Source organism: Lissotriton vulgaris, unplaced genomic scaffold (assembly GCF_964263255.1).
Source record: "Lissotriton vulgaris unplaced genomic scaffold, aLisVul1.2 SCAFFOLD_1262, whole genome shotgun sequence".
In the NCBI taxonomy this organism is placed as follows: domain Eukaryota; kingdom Metazoa; phylum Chordata; class Amphibia; order Caudata; family Salamandridae; genus Lissotriton; species Lissotriton vulgaris.
This window is the reverse complement of record NW_028244738.1, coordinates 546316-570407: the sequence shown is the minus strand read 5'-3', so window position 1 is coordinate 570407 and position 24092 is coordinate 546316. Positions and strand designations below refer to the sequence as shown.

Genomic DNA, 24092 nt, shown 5'->3' with positions numbered 1-24092 from the left:
TTGATTGAAAACCTGGACATTGTTGTTCCAGGCATTGTTTCGTTTGAGGTATTTTCTGCCTGCAAACAACGTGGAATAGGGACATTCTATCTAGTCTTTGCAAGTAGAAAAGGGTAGGTTATGCCCCTTTGTGAATTCGTCAGTCCTACCCACTCCCCACTGGTTGGTTATTGTGGGGTAGCTCGCATGGTCCGCCCAGGAGACTACTCTTATGGAGGACATATGCTCTCTACTCATGGGCCATTTAATAGAAATAGACCGACTGGTCCGTCCAGGAGGCTACCCTAGTAAGTGGAAGTACATCGCTCGGTCTGTCCAGGATGATACCCTAATGAAGGAATATATGTTCCCCTTTTGATCGATAATCTCGTTCCACCCCGGACCATTTATTGGAGGGGACTCGTCTGGTCCGTCCAGATGTACCCCCCTAGTGAAAAGGACACATAAAAATATGAAGTGATCACCGTTCCCTACTAACAAAAAGCTTTAGCTCGAAACACGCTAAGGAAGAGAAAGAAAAATAAAAGGAAATCAGGCTAAGTCAGTAACCCCCTGATGAGCTTTTGACTTCACCAAAAATAAGAAACATTAGAAGTAGTTCGTAATAAGAAATGTAAAATGGCGAAAAGATTCGATATCAGAACATAGCCACGAGGTAGCTAGGCTTCACTGCCTGTTCCTGTTCCCAACATGTCTGCCTCATTGCCCGCCCCGCCCAAATAACGGTCACATGAAATAGAAACAACTCAATAGGTACCTACCCCCATTCCGGAAGCTCCCGAAGTGCAACAGGTCCGCGGTTACGCCCATCCGGAAGGCGAGGCCTGGAGGCACGAGGGACTCGCCTGCCCATGGTCAGAAGGAGACGATGTTGGGCAGGCGGTCCAAAAAGGATGACAAGGACCTCTCCGTCTTCTCCCTTCTGCCGCCCTGCAGGCCGCGGGGAGAGAGGGGGCTGTCTTGCCTCGGCCACCGACCACCTCTCTCTCTCACCCGATCCGGCCTTTGCCAAAGGCCAACGCCAAGGCGACAACGGCGGCGAATCAAGTAGTCCCGCCACATTTCAAATTCGCCGCATGCCATCATCTGCTGGTCCAGAGCCGAAGCCAAGGCAAGAACGGCGGCGAATCAAGTAGTCCCGCCACATTTCAAATTCGCCGCATGCCATCATCTGCTGGTCCAGAGCCGAAGCCAAGGCAAGAACGGCGGCAAATCAGATAGTCCCGCCACATGCCAAATTCACCGCCTGCCTTCATAGGTATAGGCAGTCCTGCCACATTCCACGCTCCCTGGAGAGTCGAAGGTAGTCCCGCCACATGTCGCCGAGGGAAGGGGGGGGGCTGTCTTGCCTCAGCCGCCGACCACCCCCCCCCCCCCATCATCAATGGCTGGCACGGCCGATGTCGAAAACTATGGAGCCGGGGAACGGCGCGGGGTCGCTGGAAGGGGGAGGTGCCGCGAACGACCCTCCCCCACCTCCCTCCAGGTGGAGGCTTCCAGCGACACCCCAACACTCTTCGCTTAAGGGTCAACATCAAAAAGAGGTCCTCTGCCCAGGACGGGCACACGCTCCATATCGCCTCTCCTCGACCTTGAAGATTCTATAAGAGCCGGGGGACCCCCGACCCTCTGCATGGGTGCCCCCGTCCCCTTCGCCGGGAACCACGACAGCGGTGCTGCTCCTGCCGGCACCAGACTTGGATCGGAAATGGCTAAGATGCCGCCACGGCACAGGCTTGTTCAGTTCCGGAGGAACACCAGAATGACCCGGTAGGAAAATTGTTGCCGCCCTTCCCACTCTTTGACTCATGGTCCATATTGTTAGACTGTTAACCACACTGCACGAGACTTTCTGAACTGCCAATGGAAAGTTCTGGGCCAACCTTGCGAGACTAGAGACACTCTGACTGTGCTAGAACTCGCCTGACCCCACCCAAAATGGCGCCGACGCAAAATGTGACGTTTTTAATGAACTTTGTTGCACCCTGATCGCGCAAGCTTTTTGCACCGAGATATATATAACGTTTGGATAATGAAAGTAAATATGAAGGGTATTGAGTATGTGCTTGAACAATGAATTGACTTAAGGGTGGGTACTGTTTATGAGTTGGGAAATGAATTGGTATAAATGAATGATCATTGGACAATGTATTTATGAACGTATTTAAGATGAATTACTGACATGCATCATACTTGCTCTGTAGGAGAGTTTAATATGATTTTATTGCACTGCCGCACTTTATACAATGAACTGCCACCAGCTTCGTTCTTCCCATGCACAGTCCCAATCTGCTCCGTGGCTAGCCCACCGGGTTGTAGGCCTGTATTTATGTGTCAACCCTCTTTATTAAAGGTATTTTGGAAACGAAAGCATCATTGTAGCGGATTGCATTAATGAGTTTTGAATGAATTACTACTATGAGCAACGAGAAAGTATGATGAAGGCTAAAGGTTAAAAAGGACCCGATATTTGGCAACCACACTATGTGTGACAGGCAGCCGGAAAGGTGCTCTAGAAGCCCTAAAAACGACACCACAGAAATGCCACCTGACCGCCACCCTTGTACCCGATGAAAAGAGGTTACGACCAAGTAGCTCATGTCGCACAGATCGTCAATGATTATCTGTCTGACCTTTCTGGTCCATCTGGGCTTAAACGCCGTGATGGTAGGGAAATGCACTACGTGAAAATAGGTCGAGTATGTGGTAGGTAAAGCGTTTCCGGATTACTGCACGTTGATGAGGTTTTGAATGTTGCCCCCACCCCTTCTTTTCCCTCCCTTCTGCAGGTCACGTCGGAACACTGGCTGATGTATGGATGGACGACGACCGAACCGCCGACGAGAGGGGGAGAAGGGGAATGTGAGCATGGTCCTTAGGACAAATAAAAGTTTTTTTTTAAAGGACGTAGACTTAAACATGACTGTTCCTCCTTAGAGCATAGCAATGGGAGGATGGACTGACATAGAGACTGGACAGGTACTGAGTGACAAAAATAAAATCGACTAGAAAAGATGCGTTAGATGAAATGACTGGACGTTTTGACTAGGTAGGGAAAGGACAAAAAGAAAAATTGTACGGGTAAGGGTTGCCACAGCACCATCCGCCTAGGAAGTTAGAAATGTCGCCGATGTTCAAAATGCACTACTCCCTTTCTCACACTCTTGCAGATATAGCCAAGCTGTCCGACTGTTTTCCCGATCAATACTTGCCGTTGCCTCAGCCTGGAGAACTTCCCACCACAGGAGGGAACAGAAAAATGGTTTAAGATCCAACCATGGGTAACTAGCATGACCAGGTTAATTTCCGATCAGCCAACGGAGGTGTGAGTATTGGTAATTGGGAACGCTCACAGGCGTGACAAACGAGAAGAAAAAGGGGGGAAAGGCAGAAAGAGCTAAGCACGTAGATAAATAGGATAGTAAAGATATGTAGGATATATATATAAAAAACAGATGTTGTAGACTAACAATTGTTTCCCGTCTTGTTGTGAATGTCTTGTCTATGTGTAATACATGTGCCGTCTTCCCTGTCTGAGTTTGTGTGTGTGTAACGTACGAATATATGTCTCCCCTCTGTCTATATCTGCATGTTACCTGACCTTTGCTGTTCCGTGTTGTGAACGCACTAAATGACCTATTTTCGTACACGTCTCTCTCTCCACCCTTCTTCCTCTCTCTCTCCTTACATGTCATACGTGTACCGAATGGCTCGTTTAGACTGCGGACGACTCTCACTCTCTTTGAGAGCCTCCCTATTTTCTGTCCATCTTTTTGGTAAAATTGTGCCCCACCGGCACCACTCCGATTTGATACGTATTTGAACACGAAGGTGTTCAGCGAAATTGACCAAAACTAAAATGACTGTATCTTGCCATGTTACTGCCTCTCCTTTCTGCAAAATGAATGAACTTGAATTGGCTAAGAAGGAAAGGACAGGTAAGACGACTAAAGTCCCCCAAATCAGGCCATTTCTAGGGGAACTGTATGTCAATGGCATCCTATGTCTGTTCTTCAGAGACGAACGCCAACGTCTAGATTGACACCCAATACCCAGATTGCCCCACCCCTTTGCACCCAAGCGCAAGCGCCTGAAGCATCCCCGCCCCATTTTTGATAGAACCGCTTCCGTTGTCCCCGGTATAAACATAATGACCATGGGTAGCTGCTGACCCTTGAGGATATCTTGTTTTGCCCGACACTCGACGATAGCACCCCCGCCCTGTCTGAAAATGTTAGCCGGTTCTGAAGGGAAATGCTGCGCTAATGTTGAAAATGATGTAATGCACAGTTGATGGAAATATTATCTTGTCCTTACTTGAATCATAAATGGGCCAATGAATATACCTGCCATAAACTCAGTAGGAATGCTGACACATGCACTGCTTGGTAATAGACCTCTGACTGTGACCAATGACCATAAGGACTCAAATGCGAAAAATTGAGGGAGGAATTCACATGCGTAGATATCTTCTTCTGCCATTTCTCTAAAACACTGTCTTGTACTCATTCAAAGATGCACGATCACCGAAGGAGATGGGTCGGATGTGACGTACAGCCTGGCTACAGATCCTGGGACACGTGTGACCTCGACCAAAGGTGGAGCTGCAGAGCAACAAGATACGGACGAGACAGCACTTTCAACGTGGAAAATGAAAAATGACGGGCCGACCTGAAGCCCTCCGTCTGCTAACCCACGTGTGCCTGGAGTCTCCGTCCCCCTTCTCTGGGCCTGATTGATGGGCCTGCCTGCTTGTTATCCTTTGCTCCCTTGGTCCCTTTTGTGTGTCCCAGGAACTCTGACCCAACTCCGCTCACTCTTTCTCCCATTGACTGTTTGAACGACATCCACCCACCTTCCCACGTGACTTTTTGCCAAAGGAAAGAGCTGCAATTATGTGGGAAGAGGGTGTTGCAACAGAACTATAGGTGCCGAGCATAAGGCGCCACCAAACGGACTGTTTAGGGAACAGGACTGTGGTCTAACAGCAGAGGACTGACCGCACCCTGCGACGCGTAAGGATGGAACTGAGCTGGACCTATAGCTCCACCGCCGGTGCTCAACAGCGCCAACGAAAATACTCGGATTAGAGCCTACCAGTGATGGCTCGCTGATAAAAAGACACTGGGACGAAGAGATCTTGTGTATTGAGCTGAATTCCGCTCTCAACTACCTGGTCAAACTGTCCATTGGTCACATTTTTTTTTTACGTTTTCACGTTTAACTGTCAGGAACACACCGAAAATGTAATTTCGTATGTACTGCATTCTTCCCTTCACCTTAACTGTCTATGATTGTACGCCACATGTTAGTATCGACAAAGTGCTAATTCGTCATCGATGCTTGCCTGCCTGTAATGTCATCAGCTGTAAAAATGATTGCTGCTATGTAAAAAGGGGCGACTGTGAAATCTGACAAATTCGATGTACATAGACAGCATTCATTCCCCTTCTTCTCCCACTCCTCTCCTTGTGAGCACCATGGATACTGTAGATTATTGACTATATCACCCTGCCAGTAAGAACCCGTACCCCTATGCATATGTACAGCCATTCTAGGCACCATGACCTTTTTACCCATTAGAATCCCTAGCCTCCCTCCTGTGCGTATCTTGCACCCCCTCTCTCATGTATAGACCACCACACCCTTTCCCTTTGCGCGACCCTGATGTGAAAGGTAACCCTCCTGCTTGACCCAGGCCTTCTCCATTTCCCTCTCGAAGAAGCATCCTTCGCCTCAGCTGACATGGCCCCCCCCCCCCAGTTGTATCTGGCTGCCCCTGTTCCCCCATGTACAGGTCGTAAGATCTCACTCTCTCTCTCCCTCTCAGCGCGGCTCTGGTCCTGCACGCACCCCGTCCCCCCTCCTTCTCCTCACATGAACAAGTCATAAACCCTCTTCTTACGCAAAGCCCTGTCTTTGAGGGTCACGGCCGCGCCTGACCAGCACCTCCTTCCCTTCCATGAATGTCCCTCTGTTGACAAGCCTTCCCTCTGCGCTCGATTGTCCACGCAGACATGAATACCCCTCCTTTGATGACCCCTACCCCCGAGTCCGGCTGACCACACATGTCCGAGGCCATCGCCTAAGCCAGGGGATACCATTTACTGCCCTTATTGTATGCCTAGCCACCCCACCCCCCCTGGGCCATGATCAGGCGTACATCCTACCAAAACACTCAGCTGCGTGATTGCCCTCCCCTCTTATCAGCAGGTCAAAGGTCCCCATTGTGAACGTATGTGGAGTAGGATCGTCACGAGGATTATAGGAATGTTTTCCTTTTGCGACACACTGACCTGATTGTATCATCAAAAGTCCTGCAAATGTATAAAAACCAGAGTCTCACGCTCACTTGTTAGAGCACCTCCCGAAAGACACTGTGTTTCGTGTCCGAAATGACATGCTCTCCTCATGAGAAATAAACTCTGTTCTTGATTCCTGCTCCCAGCGCCCGTCTCTTTATTTGATAATTATTCAGAATGGGAACTGAGAGGCGGTTTGCGCCAGCAGCCTGGGCATCGTTAGAATTATGGGCTCACTTTCCACAGTGTTATGCCCAACACTTATGTCAGCAAGAGCCTGGTTTGAGGGCATACTCCTATCTATCAATAGATGTGGCGTGGTGGTGTGATCTTTAAAAATTAAACATCACACCACTGAAAAAATTTGCAGATAACAAAAAAAAATATGGTTTCTAGCTCAACCTTATCAAACCTTACCAACAACGTTGCCCATGTTTTGTGGCACACCCTTTTCAAAGGTTACATTTTCACCTTTCAGTTGCTGCATTTAGGTGCTAAACTCCTAGTAACGAGGTGAAACCTAAGCCCAGACAACGTTAACGTGTAAAAATCTCAAAATAGGGAAGTAATATTTCCACAAGATGTGTCATACTACACTGCACAATTTGCCTTTTCTTGCTGCAAAATGTAATCCACTCTACTGCATAATCCCAGTAGCCGTTTGCTACATCAACATCTGTACGTCACACAGCTGTATGCCTAGAGTAGCTGACGAAAACCGAGCTATGTACAAATAAACGACATAGCAGACATGCCAAATCGTTGGGCTTCAACGTGCTTACAACAGCACTGCACACCAAGACAAACTACACACCACCTGACAACAGTAACCATTAAGAAGGAACTCTGAACATATACCCGACTCTGCTTGAATATGAAAATAACTGGATATGAAGGTTTCCTACAGAATATTCAACCATCAACTACTCTCTACACAAAAGCATTTGCCGGGCAACTAGCACCTGTATAAACAGACTGACAGCAATCTGGTTTTACCCACCAAAAAATGTACAACTAATTAAACACACCCTACTAGCAGCACATCGGCACAAAGACGAATCAGATGCCGGGTTCCGGAAAGAAAAGTTGGGAAATCATACCCCAAACCATCGAAAGGTGATGCAGTGCTATAGTAATGGCAGGTTGAGTGCCATACAATTGCTAATTAGCAATGACTACTGTGTAACAGGAGATCTCAGAATTTCCTGGGACAGATATATCCCATCGACAGATATATCCCATCGACGTGACGGTGGATCAGGCATGGCCGATAGCGACTATTACTGGACTGAACAGCTGCCAGACAAAGGATTGGATCTTGGGGTCCTGAAAGAATCGGTTAATTTGTCTAGAATGGAACTCTGAGGGTTTTCCCTGATAGGCTTCTTATATGCTTTGCAGGTCCCCAACTCCATCCCTCAGCCATTAAAGGGGCACTCAGTTGAGAGGAAAAGATGTAGAGCTGGATCGGTTGGCAGGGCCGGCTGACATGCAAGATACCCTTGAGCAGGGTACATGGCTGACACGGGGACGTCACTGAATGGTTCAGTTAGTGGTACCTCATCAGTACTTACAAGTTGGACGATACTTGGGGACCCACAATCTACTCACAGATCTGCTGGTCGCTAATAAATGCACTAGTCGGTTCGTGACTGAGGGCTCAATAAAGGAAGGAAGTTAGAAATTTGGCAGACAAGGAGTTGACAAAGGCCAAGATGGCCCCCACAACTTGCAATTTAGACTTGCCTCCCATCTAATTTATGCTGCATATACTATTATGCTCCCAGTCAACTGCAGAACATGGGGGCTGGGGTGGAGGCTCACTCGCCTGCTTGCCTGAGATGCGGGGAGGATGGGTTTGACTCAGTTGCCTTGTGATTGGTCGGTATTGACAGTCAACAGAATGGTCCCTGGCACAGTCCTTGAATTCCCTGTGAAGCACAACCCGCAGATCAGCTTCTGGGTGTCATGAGGGATTGGAAGGGTACATGCCACACCCGTACCCTTGTGGGACTAACATGCCTCTTAGCTCCAAGGGGCATTGCATGCTATTGACACTGACACACACACACACACCCTCCCTCCCAGAAGGCATGTTCGAACAAACACAGAAAGATGAAGGCGGGAGCACCTTGGTCTTGATAGGGAATAATCCTATTGACATGCCTACTGCACTCTGTGCTTTCAGCACTATACACCAATGGGTGTGTTAACCCGTATCTTATTACTGCTGTACTTTACAGCTTATAAGTGTAGCCCCTTCTGCCTGTTCCTAAATTGAAAAAACTAAAAGTGTTTATTAAAAACAATGACACAAAGATATCCATTTAACTTTCTTCTATTGCCAGTTCCTGGGGAATCTTCTAGTAGCGATCTATGGCAAGGCAACACATTCTCTACAGCACACTCTGGCTCCAAAGGAGGGTAAACAATTCTTTCTTTCCGCAAATGTTATGACTGGATTAAGACTGTATCGGTCCTTGGTAATATCTGTAGTACAAACATGATTCCCACAGCTGAGACCTCCCCCGGTGAAGCTTTGGTTTTAAATAATCTAGAGACGCTGTAATGAGTTTCCTTTAAAAAAAAATACTATAATAATTATTGAGCAGAAAAATAGAGAAAATATCATTATATCACAGTAAATACAGAATAAGTCCTAATATTACTTAGACTGTAAAGGGTTTCCACCAGAAGCTAGTTATTTGGGCACAATAAGAGGAAATGTTCCCTTGGAGGTAATTGAATAGAGTGAGGCAGCGGTCCATAACACATGAAAAGTTCTGTGCCTAGTCACTCCCAGATATACAGTACAAGTAGAAACAGCTGAGTGGAATAGAGCTTGGCATGTAATGCGAGAGGACTGAAGCGCTGTGTCATTCTCACTTCACTATCAGTTCCCCACAAGACTCTTGGCGAACCTCTCGGTGGGAGAGTTCTCTTATCTAGCAGGGTGTGGCGAAATTAATGAAAAGCACATTTATTTGCCCTGATGAACAGGGCACATTGTATACATAAGCAGCATGCATAGCGGAGCGCGCCTTTGGTGCGTGCTTATCGGCAGGACTCAGTCATTAAGATGCACACATTGGACACAGTAGAGTCCCTGCTCCCAACTAGTCCCTTGTAGTGAAGCGGACGTGCAGCATTCTTTGTCGGGTTATCAGACATTTTAACGGGAGAAGTGGAACTGCAAGTCATGCTTTGGTTTGGGATTTTGCTTGAAAAGACACTTCTGGGCCAAGGTGGCCCTAACGGCAGTGGGCAAAGTTATAGATGTGTATATTTGGGCATGCGCATTCAACTACTCCCACCTACCACAGGCTTGCCACACTGATAAAAACTGAATTGACACTTGTCACTGGCCATATCATCCGCTGGCTTCGAATTTTAGGCCACATAATTGGCATGGGTCTGCATATCCCTGTCTGCAACATTCATGGTTGGCTTTAGGGGCCACACAATAAAACAGTGCCCCTTGGTAGCTGTGTGACTACTTTTCGAAACAGAATGATTAGAGCGGCAGACCCTGATGCAGAGGTCTGGCCCGGGACCAGGGTTCAATTCCCCGCCTCAGCGGGTCTTAGGCTAAAAAATTCTACGGATCGGATAATTCTCGCCTCAGTGCCTATTCCAATCATGGAGTCCCTCTCTGCAACTCTGGGCAATAGCTTGCTTAATCTCCACAACGGCCCCCACAACGCTAAGGATGCCTGGCCTCCACCTTGGGGGTGCCCAGGAGTGGACGCCTCACAGGGAAAGCCAGGATGGGTTCCACAGCGGTATTCGTACAAGCGCCTTGAGACCCTTGCGGGTGAGTAGTGCGCTATACAAGTATCAATTTACATTTTACTTTCACCCCCACCTTTCACTGCTGCTCGCTGCCTTTGATCCTGTGCACTGCTCTGCTGTCTTTTGGGAATATTTGCGTTATGCAAACACCACACATGTACACACAGTAAAAGAGGCATACAGTAATGAGGACAGCAGTACCTGGTAAGCCTCAGCTCACCAGATCTGGTGTACTCCATTTAAGGGTTGAATTTATAAATAAGTGCAGGGGTCTAAAGACTTTTTAAGAGCCCGCCATTGGCACTTACAAATGCCATGTTTGAAAAATACCAAGGCTGTCTAAACTGGATTCCACCTCACACCTCTTTCTCCAGCACGCCACACTGCCTGTCTCTTCATCTCCCTTTGCAGTTTATTTTCCATCCATGCTTTCTCATTTATCACTGTTTTCCTAATTTTTCTCTTCCTCCTTTCTTCCTCTCCATCCTGTCTCTCCTACTCTAGGTGAAATCTGAGGATAAAAAACAAGTTTTGGTACTTATAAATGAGTGACAGTGTCCACCACCTGTTTAAAAAAAACCCCTTCTTTTTATTTTAAATAGTGGGTGCAACTCGCTGCTGCTTAAAGCCCTGCCGATTGCCTCGCAGTGCACCAGACGGCGCTCCACATAATTAATAAATTAATTGTCAAGGACTTTCTATTGTCCTCACCCTGCATCAAAGGTCAGCCAACAAGTGGTAACTGGGTGTCCCAATCTCCAGGCTTAGGATCTACTCTGCCAACACATTTGCCCATTATTTACTTTGGCATAAGTTAATCAGGTGAAAGGCAACCCGATTCTCTTATACACTCATTCCTACTGTTAAAATGCAGAAACAAATATACAGGATAGCTCTATACATGGTCGACCCTTAGTTCTTTTTTGCATAATGAGTGAAACCTTAAAAAGACTCTTCTGTGTCTAGTATATTTAAGAGCATCTGCCTAACTTTTTTCACACAACAGCCCACTTGGCTTGAATACCTTATTTCGAGATCTTGGAATTTGACAATTTGAAGTTTATTCGATTAGATGGGATGTAGTGGTATTGTCTTAACAGTTGCAAGGCTTTGCGGCCACCCACAAACTGTGGAAAGGCATGACCAATTGGTACAGAAAGCAGGGCACATAGTGTGCCTACTTCCAGATATTTCTGAAAACATGCACTTTAGCTGGGAAATTGGTCGATTTTTAAAAAGAAATATGAGGTTTAGGCGGCAAAGAAATTTCCCAGGTGCCCTTAGCGCTGCAACAGAAATATTGTTTCACAGAACCTTGAAGTTCCATGTTTGGAGCCTCATACACGAAATACTGAAGAACCATGGCTGTGACTCCAAGAAGAAACACACATAGGCATGTCTAGAATAGAATATATTATATATTATATTTAACAAAGAAGGGAGGTAGAGTATCAAGTAGGATTCCTACTCCACGGGCACTGATATATAAACAAGGAGAATCCTACCATTAGTTGGAAAGAAGAGTGAAGAGAAAGGGGGAACACTCAGTGTTGTGTAAAATACCCCTCACACACCAACAGGCCCCTTGGTGTCATGCTTCATCATCGGGGTCTTCGCACCCCGCTAAGGGGATGCGGCACGCTACGACCTGCGACTACGCGGGAGCGTTGACAAATCAGACTATGTGTGGTGTGTGTTGAGTGCAAGTGAAAGGAATAAGATGTGAGTGGGAAGTGTAGTGAAAAAATTAAAAAGTACCTGGCCAGTGGGTAAAAAGAAAAAACTTTATTCTGTACCTCTGGCTGGTGCTGTTAAAAAAAGTGCTAGATGGCGAGGTTTTGTGTCTTATTAAGGGACAGAACCTCTGGTGTGCGTCGACATGTTTCGGTACATGCGTACCTTCTTCAGGACGGGGCACAACTCCCAACCCTACTCACGTTTCTCTACAAAACAAGATTTTTGTTCTAATTTTTCTAAAAAGTGATTACACTCACTAGAGACAAATACAATGTGCCTACAGCGGATTTTTTTGGAACATGTAGTTACATGTCCTGAAAAAGAAAGAAAAACATTAGGTTTGGTTACCATATAGGTAGGCTCAGACAGGTGCAGTCACCTGGAGCCCCAAACGGTTGATTTGACCTGTAAAGGAAAAAACAGACATACAGAACACACAACACAAACACATACACACTTATGACAGACTTAGGATTTAGTGTTTTTAGACATACTTATTGTATGAGCTGATTAAAGCATCATGAGCAAATCCTGAACATCAGGGTAGGTCGGTGGATCCACAATCTATAGGAATAGAAGAGTGGGATCAGTGTTGTTATTCCTACTCACTTGTTTGACTCTGTGATGTACCTACAGAGCTCGAACTCTGTTTAGTGAATACTCACGAAATCCGCCTTAGTCGGCCTCCTTCCACCACCCTGTGCTGCTCCGCCGTAAGTGATGTACGGGTGAGCTTGATGGTATTTAAAGGTGGATGAAGTGAGTTCTCATTGGTTAATTAGCGGAAAGGCTAATGACCATATAAGGGTGATGACCTTGTTGCCGCCTCCTCCATGCGTGTGGTTTTGTCACATGTAACATGAAAACCACCGTCATTTGTTAATTACCGGGTTTTGCCTGTCCATATAAGGACTTTCCGCTTGCTAGCCACTCACACTCCGATGTTTTCGCTCGCGCTGGGGGAGCGCCTGTGTGATGCAGCCGTCGCTGGATCACATTCGACCTAGACGCATGCGCAATGGAAACCCGGAGACCCGGCAGCACACATGCGCAATGGAACACTGGAGACCGGGCAGCGCGCATGCGCGAACGAGAGACAGCGACGGCTGCATCACACAGGCGCTCCCCCAGCGCGAGCGAAAACATCGGAGTGTGAGTGGCTAGCAAGCGGAAAGTCCTTATATGGACAGGCAAAACCCGGTAATTAACAAATGACGGTGGTTTTCATGTTACATGTGACAAAACCACACGCATGGAGGAGGCGGCAACAAGGTCATCACCCTTATATGGTCATTAGCCTTTCCGCTAATTAACCAATGAGAACTCACTTCATCCACCTTTAAATACCATCAAGCTCACCCGTACATCACTTACGGCGGAGCAGCACAGGGTGGTGGAAGGAGGCCGACTAAGGCGGATTTCGTGAGTATTCACTAAACAGAGTTCGAGCTCTGTAGGTACATCACAGAGTCAAACAAGTGAGTAGGAATAACAACACTGATCCCACTCTTCTATTCCTATAGATTGTGGATCCACCGACCTACCCTGATGTTCAGGATTTGCTCATGATGCTTTAATCAGCTCATACAATAAGTATGTCTAAAAACACTAAATCCTAAGTCTGTCATAAGTGTGTATGTGTTTGTGTTGTGTGTTCTGTATGTCTGTTTTTTCCTTTACAGGTCAAATCAACCGTTTGGGGCTCCAGGTGACTGCACCTGTCTGAGCCTACCTATATGGTAACCAAACCTAATGTTTTTCTTTCTTTTTCAGGACATGTAACTACATGTTCCAAAAAAATCCGCTGTAGGCACATTGTATTTGTCTCTAGTGAGTGTAATCACTTTTTAGAAAAATTAGAACAAAAATCTTGTTTTGTAGAGAAACGTGAGTAGGGTTGGGAGTTGTGCCCCGTCCTGAAGAAGGTACGCATGTACCGAAACATGTCGACGCACACCAGAGGTTCTGTCCCTTAATAAGACACAAAACCTCGCCATCTAGCACTTTTTTTAACAGCACCAGCCAGAGGTACAGAATAAAGTTTTTTCTTTTTACCCACTGGCCAGGTACTTTTTAATTTTTTCACTACACTTCCCACTCACATCTTATTCCTTTCACTTGCACTCAACACACACCACACATAGTCTGATTTGTCAACGCTCCCGCGTAGTCGCAGGTCGTAGCGTGCCGCATCCCCTTAGCGGGGTGCGAAGACCCCGATGATGAAGCATGACACCAAGGGGCCTGTTGGTGCGTGAGGGGTATTTTACACAACACTGAGTGTTCCCCCTTTCTCTTCACTCTTCTTTCCAACTAATGGTAGGATTCTCCTTGTTTATAGAATAGAATATAACCAGGGACTCAGGAAATATCTGGAAGCAAAGGAACAAATTATGTGGTTGAGCGTGCAGGAAAAGGCAAAGAATGTGACATTATAGGCCACATTCTGTGTGGTTATTAAGCATTATTTTGACATTTTAACAATGTTGCACTACTTGAGCCAAATTACCACCCAGGTTAATGCCCAATTACAGTAATTCACAGCTATAAAATGTCCAATTAACTTTGGCAAAGTGTTTGGTGTGGTGTTGCATCCTGTGTGCAGCAATTTCAATAACTTGGGAACCAACTGAGTTACAGCCATTTTTTATTATCTGCAAATTACGCTTCAGTATGTGGCAACTGTGGTAAATTAATAACTATGCAGGATACCATTCTGTTTATGAATGGCATGCAATTGGGGAGTCTGAAAATACCACGGCAAAAAAAAAGCAATAACGTGGCAAATAAAATAATGAGGCAATGAACGGGTATACTGTGGTAAAAGCGGACATACAATGAAAAATAACGGTGTGGAAAAGGGTGTTTGATAAGGAGTCAAAGAAAGCAATACCATGGCATAACAAGCATTGGCATAGCCAATAGGTCTCGCATTTGGGACCTTATAAGTGTTTAGCACAATATCCTTGGTGCTACAACATCAACTGTTGCATGGCTGAACACTTATAAGGTCCCAAAGGCGCGACCTATTGCATTGCAAATGCTTGTTGCATTTGGGGCCAAGATCAGATAATAGATTATTCAAACATGATTTGGATCATTATTGCTCATCTTTGAGTAAAATATGGCATCATACATGTTTTCTTATTTTAAATCATAAATTCGCCAAGTGTGCTTTATCCCAGTATTGTGAATAGGGAGGGGGGGGGGGGTCAATGTCAATTGTGGTGCTTGCATTAAGAAATGTCTGATTTGTGTGGCATTGTATTGTATGTATATTGGATTTATATAGCGCTTATCACCCAGGGGTCTCTAAGCGCTTGCCTTGGGAACGCGTCCTGGCTTTTCCCTGTGAGATAGCCCCTACAGGGCATCCCCAAGGTGAAAGCCAGGCTTCCCGCCGCAGGGGGCCGTTGTGGAGATTAAGCAAGCTTAATGCCCAGAGTTGCAGAGTGTGAACCCATGATTAGGTCAGGCACCGAAGCGAGAATTATCGAGTCCGTGGACATTTGAGCTCAAGACCCTGCCGTGTCGGGAATTGAACCCTGGTCCCGGGTCTGACCTCTGCTTCAGGGTCTGCCTGCTCTAACCAGGCATTCAGCCTTATCCTATGGCGCAAAGGCCTACCAGCGTTGTATAGTGTCAGATTTGTACTTAATCTACATCGTCTAGTAGTCAAGTTTCTATGTGAACACAAACACACAGGGGTTGCCTGACAAAGGGTTTTTATATCTCAGAGTAGCACCTGGAAGCTCTGCCTAAAGTGGATGCAATAATTATTAGGGCTATCTTAGTGTCTGTGGTGCACCAGGCGAGCGGAGAAGACCCTCTAACCTCTCAACTGTATGTCAGACTAAACCAACATACGAAAACAATATATACAGAAATGCCTTATGCGCACACAAGCAATATCTCTTACAGTCGTGTCTATGTCCAAAACACAGTTCTAATAAGCCAAAGTCAACAAAAACAATCAAATTTCTCAGCACAGTATCGCTGTAGTTTCAGTGGTTCCACAACCAGCCGACACGTGTTTCGTCGCGTTAGGAACAGTGTTCCTAACGCGACGAAACACGTGTTGGCTGGTTGTGGAACCATTAAACCATTGAAACTACAGAGATACTGTGCTCTGAAATACTCGGGTGGGGCTGTGTGCGCGCCCAGGAAGCGTCTCAGCCCGGGTTACCACACACACGAGTGGGGGGGCGCTAAAGCCCTTTGAGTCCTATGGGTGTTGCATGCCTGATTGCCCCCATAATTTGCACCTTTTAGTGTTGCGTCTGTTTGCAAACTGTCGCTTCATCATATCTTATGAGTTACGTAAACTCAAAATATCAAGCATTTCCTGAACCCAAGTCTTAGTTTAGTATTAACATACATGCAAAGTTGTACAGCAAGAAAAACAACCAGCATTCTACCCTGAAATCAGTTCTTGTTTAGAGCTAACAATGTCCCTGAGAGCAGGATGGTTTATTTTCAAAAGGAGGTGGGTGCATCGGAGCCAGTTAACAGATCAGGGCCCTAAACAGAAGCACAGTGGCAGGGGCGGTCAGGTGTGGGCTGTGCACAGTGAAACACTAATGAGGGTTGAGGCGAGGGTCCGGCCGGAAGCTGCGGGTAACTAAAGTCCGACTGATAGCAGGACATGACGCATGCCTTAATGCTGGGTGAGCTTCTGTCATTAGTCACAAGTGTGCACCCTGCACACGAACTGATAGTTAAACACCACAAACTGTGTGCAACAGCAACCCGTGAAACATATCAGAGTTAGAACTTTTTTGCCATATTGCCCCCTCAGCAGAAGACCGGTGATGTCATCTGAGCTGCCTCTGCAGATATATAGTCTTGGCGCGAGAGGCGGAAGTGCCCGTCCAGATGTACACGTGTCCACGTGAAACGGAGGCTGCTAAAAACATCCAACAGTACAATTTGGTATTCTTTTTAAAACAAGACAAGCAATGGCCGCGTAAGGGACAAGGCCGCGAAAGTGAAAGTAATGGCCAGCAATGCGAAGGAAGAGATAAAAAAGGCAGATGGCGGCTGCGCGTGTGCACGCAAGCTTGAGCCAGGAAAAGCTTGTGGGTAGCACTTTGAAAACCCCCTTACTAAAATTCGAGCAAGCAGCGCATGCGCTGCTCTAGGCTCGACCTAAAAAACGGTGCTGCCATGGCAGAGATAACAGCATGCCAAATATTAGATTTAATGTGGAAAAAAATTATATGGTATGGTGATATCTAGCACACAGTGGGAAAGGTGGTTTGTACTAAAGCAAAGAGTAGCATCCCGTGATTATACAGTGGAGTGAGTTTGTGATGGGTGCTGTATCACTGCAATAACTGCCCTGCTGTTATGCAAAAACAGTGCACTGCCATAAAGGTTAAGAAGGGGTTTACTGCAACTTGCGATACAATGTTGCAAATGATAGGCACACTGTCTTAAAGGATATATTATTGAGGAAAAGAACTGACTATGAGAAAATATGTGTTTGCCTAGCCTAATATGCCACAGACCTCACATACTGTGGGGTCCAGGACGGACTAATCTGGCAATGAAACAAAGGAAATAATAATGTGGCAAAGAATTGGATTCTGTGTAAAGGATAGTAAACGTTAGTAGAGAATGGGGTAAATGTGGTAAACAAGGTTGTGGAACACTGCAGCAAAGAATGAAACAACGCGGCAAAGAATAAGACCTGTACTGGAATGTTAAATAGTGATAAATAAAATGAATGCCCTGCAAAGGCTGAAATACTGTGGCAAATGATTCATGTTGTCTGAGAAAGAACAGTAGCAGCAGGAATCTGAGCAAAGTGGAGACGGGGTGGGGGGCAGGGTCAGGATTGGCCGGCGCGCTGTGGATTTGCACTCCTAGGTAGACTGAGAGCCTCTGTCTGCTCTCTCCAACCAAGCAAGGCAGCTGTGGTTGGAGAGAGCTTCAGTGCGCAGAGCAGTTTGGCCGTCCTGAGACAGCCGGCCAAACAGTCATGCGTGCTGATTACAGTGCAAAACACTCCTCCAACATTCTGTCATCTCTGGCCCTACCCCTCAAGCCTCGGCTCCGACAACAAAAACAATAATAAACAAGTGTTTATTTTATTTATTTTTTTGGGCTGTTGGTGAGGGGTGGATGTTCCTCCACCACAGCGGAGGAGCCGCCGCTAAAAAAGGATGGTACAGATTGGCAAAGACTAAGGGCTTAATTTAGCACTGCAGGTAGGGAACTCAGTCGAAAACGTGATAGAGTATATATATACTTCTTCAAACAGCCATATGGGCCGTCAGAGGAAGGGCATTACTCAATCCACCCCATGTAGGGTAGACTGTGTAATTCCTTACTTTCCCCCCTGGTCCTATACAGCAGGAAAAAACATGATTATTCAACAGGAAATAATTAATAATGGTTGTATGTTGTTACAACGAATTCTGCTGCAACGCATGCCTTTACCACACATGCGTTACAATGGAATTCGTTTTCTTTGCATAGCCTTTACAATTAATATTCCTTTACCACGCATAGATTAACAACGTTTTTCGTTGTTAATTTATGCATGGTGAGGGCATACTCTTGTTAAAGGTTATACCTCGCCCCTTACACGCCCCCAGCCTCCACTCTTTAAAATTACCCCTGCCCTTAACCCTTACATTTTTTTAAAAAATTACATTTCCCCTTACCTTTTTAAGTCTCCTCTCCACTACGCCAGTTGTACGTCATAAAGAGGAAGCGGAAGTTTAATTCTGTTTCCTATCTAACAACGCTGATTGCTTGATCTTGGGCACTTCAGATTCGGTTTTGGGGGGGGGGGACCGCCCCAACCCCCCTTTTGAATCCCACGCCTTTTTAGCTTTTGGGGGGAGACACCCCAAACCACCCTTTTTTTTTCATTTACCACACATACCTTTCCTACGTATTCCGTAGTAAAGGTATGCGTGGTAAAGCCTCTCGTTGTTACCATGCATGCGTTGTAATGCATGCGTGGTAAAGGTTTTCGTGGAAACGGCCGCGATGTAGTGGCCGTTTCCCGTTAATAGTGACCCCAACACCCTGGGAGAAAACTGAACATCTCGAAATTTGGCTGGTTAGATGTAATTCAGGGCCACAGAGTAAAGTACTCCATGGCCTTGACGGCCATTCATCTGTCTGCCAAACTCCAACTCTGGCCCTAGGTCTCCTGTGGAACAGAATGAGAATAAGTGGCAATAAATGGGTCATTTGTGGCAACAAAGACTAATATCATAATGGGGTGGACTCTGGTAGTGGAAGGTATACAGATATAAAGGATGGAACACAGCGGCAGAGTTAACTATGTTCATGATATTGTGGAACATGTACTATACTCCTCAGTAAATCTATTATCTTATTTATTATAAAATGCAACTGGTTTCCCTTCTTTAGACCTCTGCCTAACATATATATCATATGGGGAAATGCAGAGCTAACCAGAACTGCCGGCGTACATACCACACATCTACAGGTGTGCTTTTAACTCTCACATTCCATTCCATCACAATGTCAAGCACACGATCCTTAATAACTCGATAACTGCACTTTGGTACTCATCCTGCACAACATACAACTAGTTCCCACAAAGGCTCAAAACAAGGAACGCACCCTCCCAGCTGCATTCCCACATGGTGTAGCTTACCATCCGTGCCAGTAAGGGCTTCAGCACTCCACGGAAGGCTAGTAAGTGCTACACAAATGTTACAATACAATAGCACTTACTAACGTAAGCTGCACAAAAACACGACTTGGACGACTAAGGCATGTTGGCCATTTTTGAGTTTTTACACCTTCATCAGGGATGAATGCTCTAGGTACACATCAGTCGAAGTATAGGGACAATGTGGCTCCAGGGGTCACTATGAAAACCCTCACAGCTTTTAAGGCGTGAACAGGCCAGGGACATGAACACTGTGGGGTTAGAAATGCCTGGGGCCTCTCTGCCCCAGTTCTGAAAAACCATGTTATCTCTAAGATCCTGCTTGCCTCAGTGCTCTTTCTGCCAGGGGTTGGCCACTGAAGTGTGGCAAAGGCAAAGAGGCCTTAGATAACCTTACATTTAACTCTTGTCCTTTTATCTCCCCGTTTTAAGATGTGCCTCAAAGAAAGACAACGTCCTTCCAGACAATGTATTTCACAAAAACAGAACTGTGCTTAGAAGCATTAGGGAGCCAAGTGAAGCATTCGGCTTTTGTGATCTTCAGTGACACAGCATCTCCTCGTTTTTAATCCGATGTGTGCTTGTACTGACCACATTTTGATATAATTAAAAGTAGAAGCAAAAATGTAAACTCACTAAATATGTAAAAGATGATAATATATATTACGATATGAACGAATGGTCTTCTATTCGACATGATAGCCAAGGGGCAGTTAATGAGATAGCCATCTGAATGATGTACCTTCTGCAGGTGTCTGTAGTCAGTAAACTGAGCCTTACAACCTTCCGACAACACCACCAGTCCAATTTAATTCTAATGAGTGCTACTTGCAACACTGACAAAACCGGGATGTGCAAGTACTTTAAGCACAACACAAAGAATAGGTAATTTACATTCCTTGACCTTAAGCACTCCTGTGGCTCTGAGGTAATATTGACACTGAGGATTTACGCAGACAGAGCTCTGGGCTAGTTGAACCTGTCGGCCTTCGGTTATCTACATCTGTGACTGTAATACTCTTTACAACTGCAAGAAAGAGATTATTCCATCCTGCCACCATATGAACCTTTGAGCACAGGATAAACCAAGTAAGCGACCTTCGGGTTAATCAGACCGCAACCATGAAGTTATCCCATTTTGAAATCCTGATGTTATTTAGTTTTATCGCCATGGAGTTTATACCAACTTGTCACAGTGAAGTTATTTGCACCTGCATGAAACCTGCAACTTTCTGGTAATTCAAATCGCATGCCTGAGCTCCCCCACGCTCCCTCCCTCCACCCACCACCAAAATTCCCTAGGTGTTCGCCTCACTCAGTCTAGAACTTTTACCTACATATCATTGCTATCTCATTCATTTAACGGGAGCTCAACAAGACGACATCACTCAGAATTATTTCCACACGAAAGCAGATGTCCGTGATGAGAAATAAATATTTTAGCAAAGAGATTTAAAAATCACAAACGTGTGGAGGAATTAAAATATCGATCTTTAGGTGTTGTAGATTTACTAAAATATTTCACGATTGTTTTTTTGCTACCAGTGGCGTTTGTTTGCCTACACATTTTCATATTTCAATTTTTTATTGAGAACTTAGCTGGACATTTTCATACGTCAACTTTCCTACTTAAGCCTGAGTAAGCGACAACTTGCAATAAAGGGTTTGGATGTTGAGTGTCTCAACGATTGTTGACTAATGTCTTATGGAGACACAGGAATAAAATAGTTATTTACAGTTTTCTATATTGAAATAGGTTTCCCTGATTTTTTTTTTATAAGAGTATACTCCCTCAGGCTTCATTTAAAAAATAAATCGTATTCTCGCAACCCGCCCCCATAGCTAGATCGAAGAACTGTTTAACCGGCTTCTGCTGTCCTGGATGAATGAAAGTGAGTTACAAACCCCGGACTGGATTCTACTTGAACCGCACACAGCAAAGCTCCACTTGCATCATCCAAATTCGACGAAGGCTGGATCCGGTGTCCTGCCTCCCTGGGAACTCACAGCTCAACCGGCAAAGGCAAGGCACTGCTTCGCAGGCCTTAAAGAGAAAGGCCGAGCACTCGGATTGCAGTTTTCCCTTACCTTACAACCACTGCGAGGACAGGGAAATCTTCGCGAGAGCGCGTGGTGCAGTCCGTCCAGAGCTCGCGCCGCCGGCATCCGGTGCTGAAACACGCTCTGTGAACTCCGCCGCGCGTGGTTAAGTACGGCCGTGACAGGTACTGTAGTTTATAGAGGAGGGGGCGTGGCCCGGCTAGGAAAATTACGCACATAAGCATGACTCAGCAGCAAACGTGTTACCAAGCCGACGAATGAGCTGGGGACGGATTACTCTGACATAATGCACACACTGAATGAGAAGGCAATCTGAGAGCTGCCAGCCTGTATTAAGAAAAACTACAAACAGTGGAACAAAAGCTCAAACTTTCACTGGGTTGGCAGACATGGTGTCCTCAAACTGTCCCCTTAAAAAACAATGCCCAGGATTAGTTGTTGGATCGGCCGTGCCCGTGATGCATAAAGTTTTCCACCAATACAAGAATGAAATTAAAATCACGTTGCACATTTGCTGTACGTGAGTAAGGAAGTTCGGAGCAAAAATGCATGCATTTAATTTTTTTATTGGGAAAAAACCAGGTGAAAAAAAGCTTCGAAGCAGTACAGCACACTGACGGGATCATAATTATAGCCTACGGAGGGAGGGTCTCGAGTGTGTACGGATAAATATGGAGTAACTGAATAAATAAACTGTGACGCTGGCATGAGGCAAAATAAACGCGGAAAGCAATTAGCAGAAACTCATAAAGGTGATGGGAAACACGGTATGGTGGGGGAATAACGAGCAGAGCGAATAAGTAACCATCAGCGGTCGTTTCATGGGAACAAGTGAGGGCTACAACGGGTAACGAAATTAATAAAATAAGTACCAACCAAGAAAACAAAATAGGCGTGAGTACAAACAAGAAACAAGCATTGGCATAGCCAATAGGTCTCGCATTTGGGACCTTATAAGTGTTCAGGCATGCAACAGTTGGTGTTTTTGCACCAAGGATATTCTGCTGCATAACAGTCAGTGGACCTCCATAGGTGTCTCCAGATAATATTTTGAGGTCCCCTGGCTCGGCCCCAAAAATGAATACCCTCAGTTTAAACATACAGTGAGATCCCAAATAATAATCTGTAGATCTTTAACGGTGGAAGAATGTGTAAAAACAGCATGTAGAAAACTGCACAGGATCAATACCATTTGCAACCAGGGGGACTTGGAGATTCCCTCAGAGGAAATTTTAGGCAAATTAGTGGCAAATGGTATATTTTGGGGGCCTTTTTGGCTAAAAGTGTCCAAACACTGGATCAGGTGGAAATCGTCAGTGCCTGTTTGTGTTTCTACAGGGTTGCCAGTGTTTTCAGTTTTGCATGTTCAGTAAAGGGCGCCTTCACTCTTGCTTCCTATCAGTGGCTTATTCAAATGCACTCTTAAAACAGTCTCTCTTTATTATATAGTCGGGCCACTGTAATTATACTGCAAAATGCAGAATTTTTAAAAATAGTTTTACTTCATTATTTTATAATTGTGGCCATGCTATTACTGTCTTGGCAAAGATTTCACCTAATTATTAACAATTTAACAACCAAATATAGAAATAAGCAACTGGAATATCACCAGTTAACCTTTGCAAAGTGCGCAAACACATGTTGCCCCATTTTCAGTAACTTTTGATCTATTTGAGCTAAAAACAAAAAAAATCTTAATTTGTAGATGATGTAGCAGATGATGAATTATATGGCAAATCCATAATTATGCTAAAAAAAAAAGCTGCAGCCGCAGAATAGCATAATTCCAGTGGCCCTGTTTTTTCTTTTTAGAGTTTTATATAGCAGAACTAAACCTGAGACATCGGGTATCAGAGCGCTTTACATGAGCACCAGTTTCGTTACAGACTGACACATTCATTTATGTTAGGCACAGGAGATTAAGGGGCCCATTACGATGTCGGGCGGATCGCTACCGCCATGGTGGCGGTGGCGATCCGCCCGACATGAATGCCCGCCCGCCACCCATTTTCCCCCCCATATTACTATGGCGGGGGGACCGCGGCGTACGGAAAGACCGTCCGCCGCTTTTCCGCCCCGGTCGTCTTGCGGCCGGGGCGGAAAATGTTTAATATGGTGGCAGTGTCTATGACACACCGCCAGCCATAATATGATGCCCTTCCTGACATGCTTTTCCGTGGCGGCAATGCCGCCACGGAAAGGCATGCGGAGACTCCCTGCGGAGGCCGGTTGCGGGCCCCCTGGGAGTCCGGGGGGGTGGGGGTGCACATGGGGTGACCTATGGTACCCAACCGCATTTCAAAGTGCAACATGGCAGGCACCGCGCGGTGCCTGTCATGTTGTGCTTTGAAATGCACAACGTGCATTTTTACCATTTTGACCGGCGGCGCTTTCTGCACCGCCCGCCGAAATGGTAAAAATACAGGATGCGCCCGCCTGTGTGGCGGGCGCCACCTAATGCTCAAGGTGGGACCGCCGCTCCTATGGCGGGCGGTCCCGTTTTACACGAGGATGGCGGACGGGCAAAGTCCGCCCGCCAT

The 24092-nt window shown here is 45.9% G+C and overlaps 1 protein-coding gene across 1 annotated transcript in view; it reads right to left on the bottom strand.

The window, feature by feature from the left end:
- The window catches only part of OSGIN1 (oxidative stress induced growth inhibitor 1), a 66864-nt gene extending 45152 nt beyond the window's left edge, over window positions 1-21712 (bottom strand). The window contains exon 1 of the mRNA XM_086948893.1: window positions 21580-21712. The gene's annotated coding sequence lies outside the window, so the exon portion shown is untranslated. The remainder of the gene's footprint in view (window positions 1-21579) is intronic.
- Between the last annotated feature and the right edge of the window lie 2380 nt (window positions 21713-24092).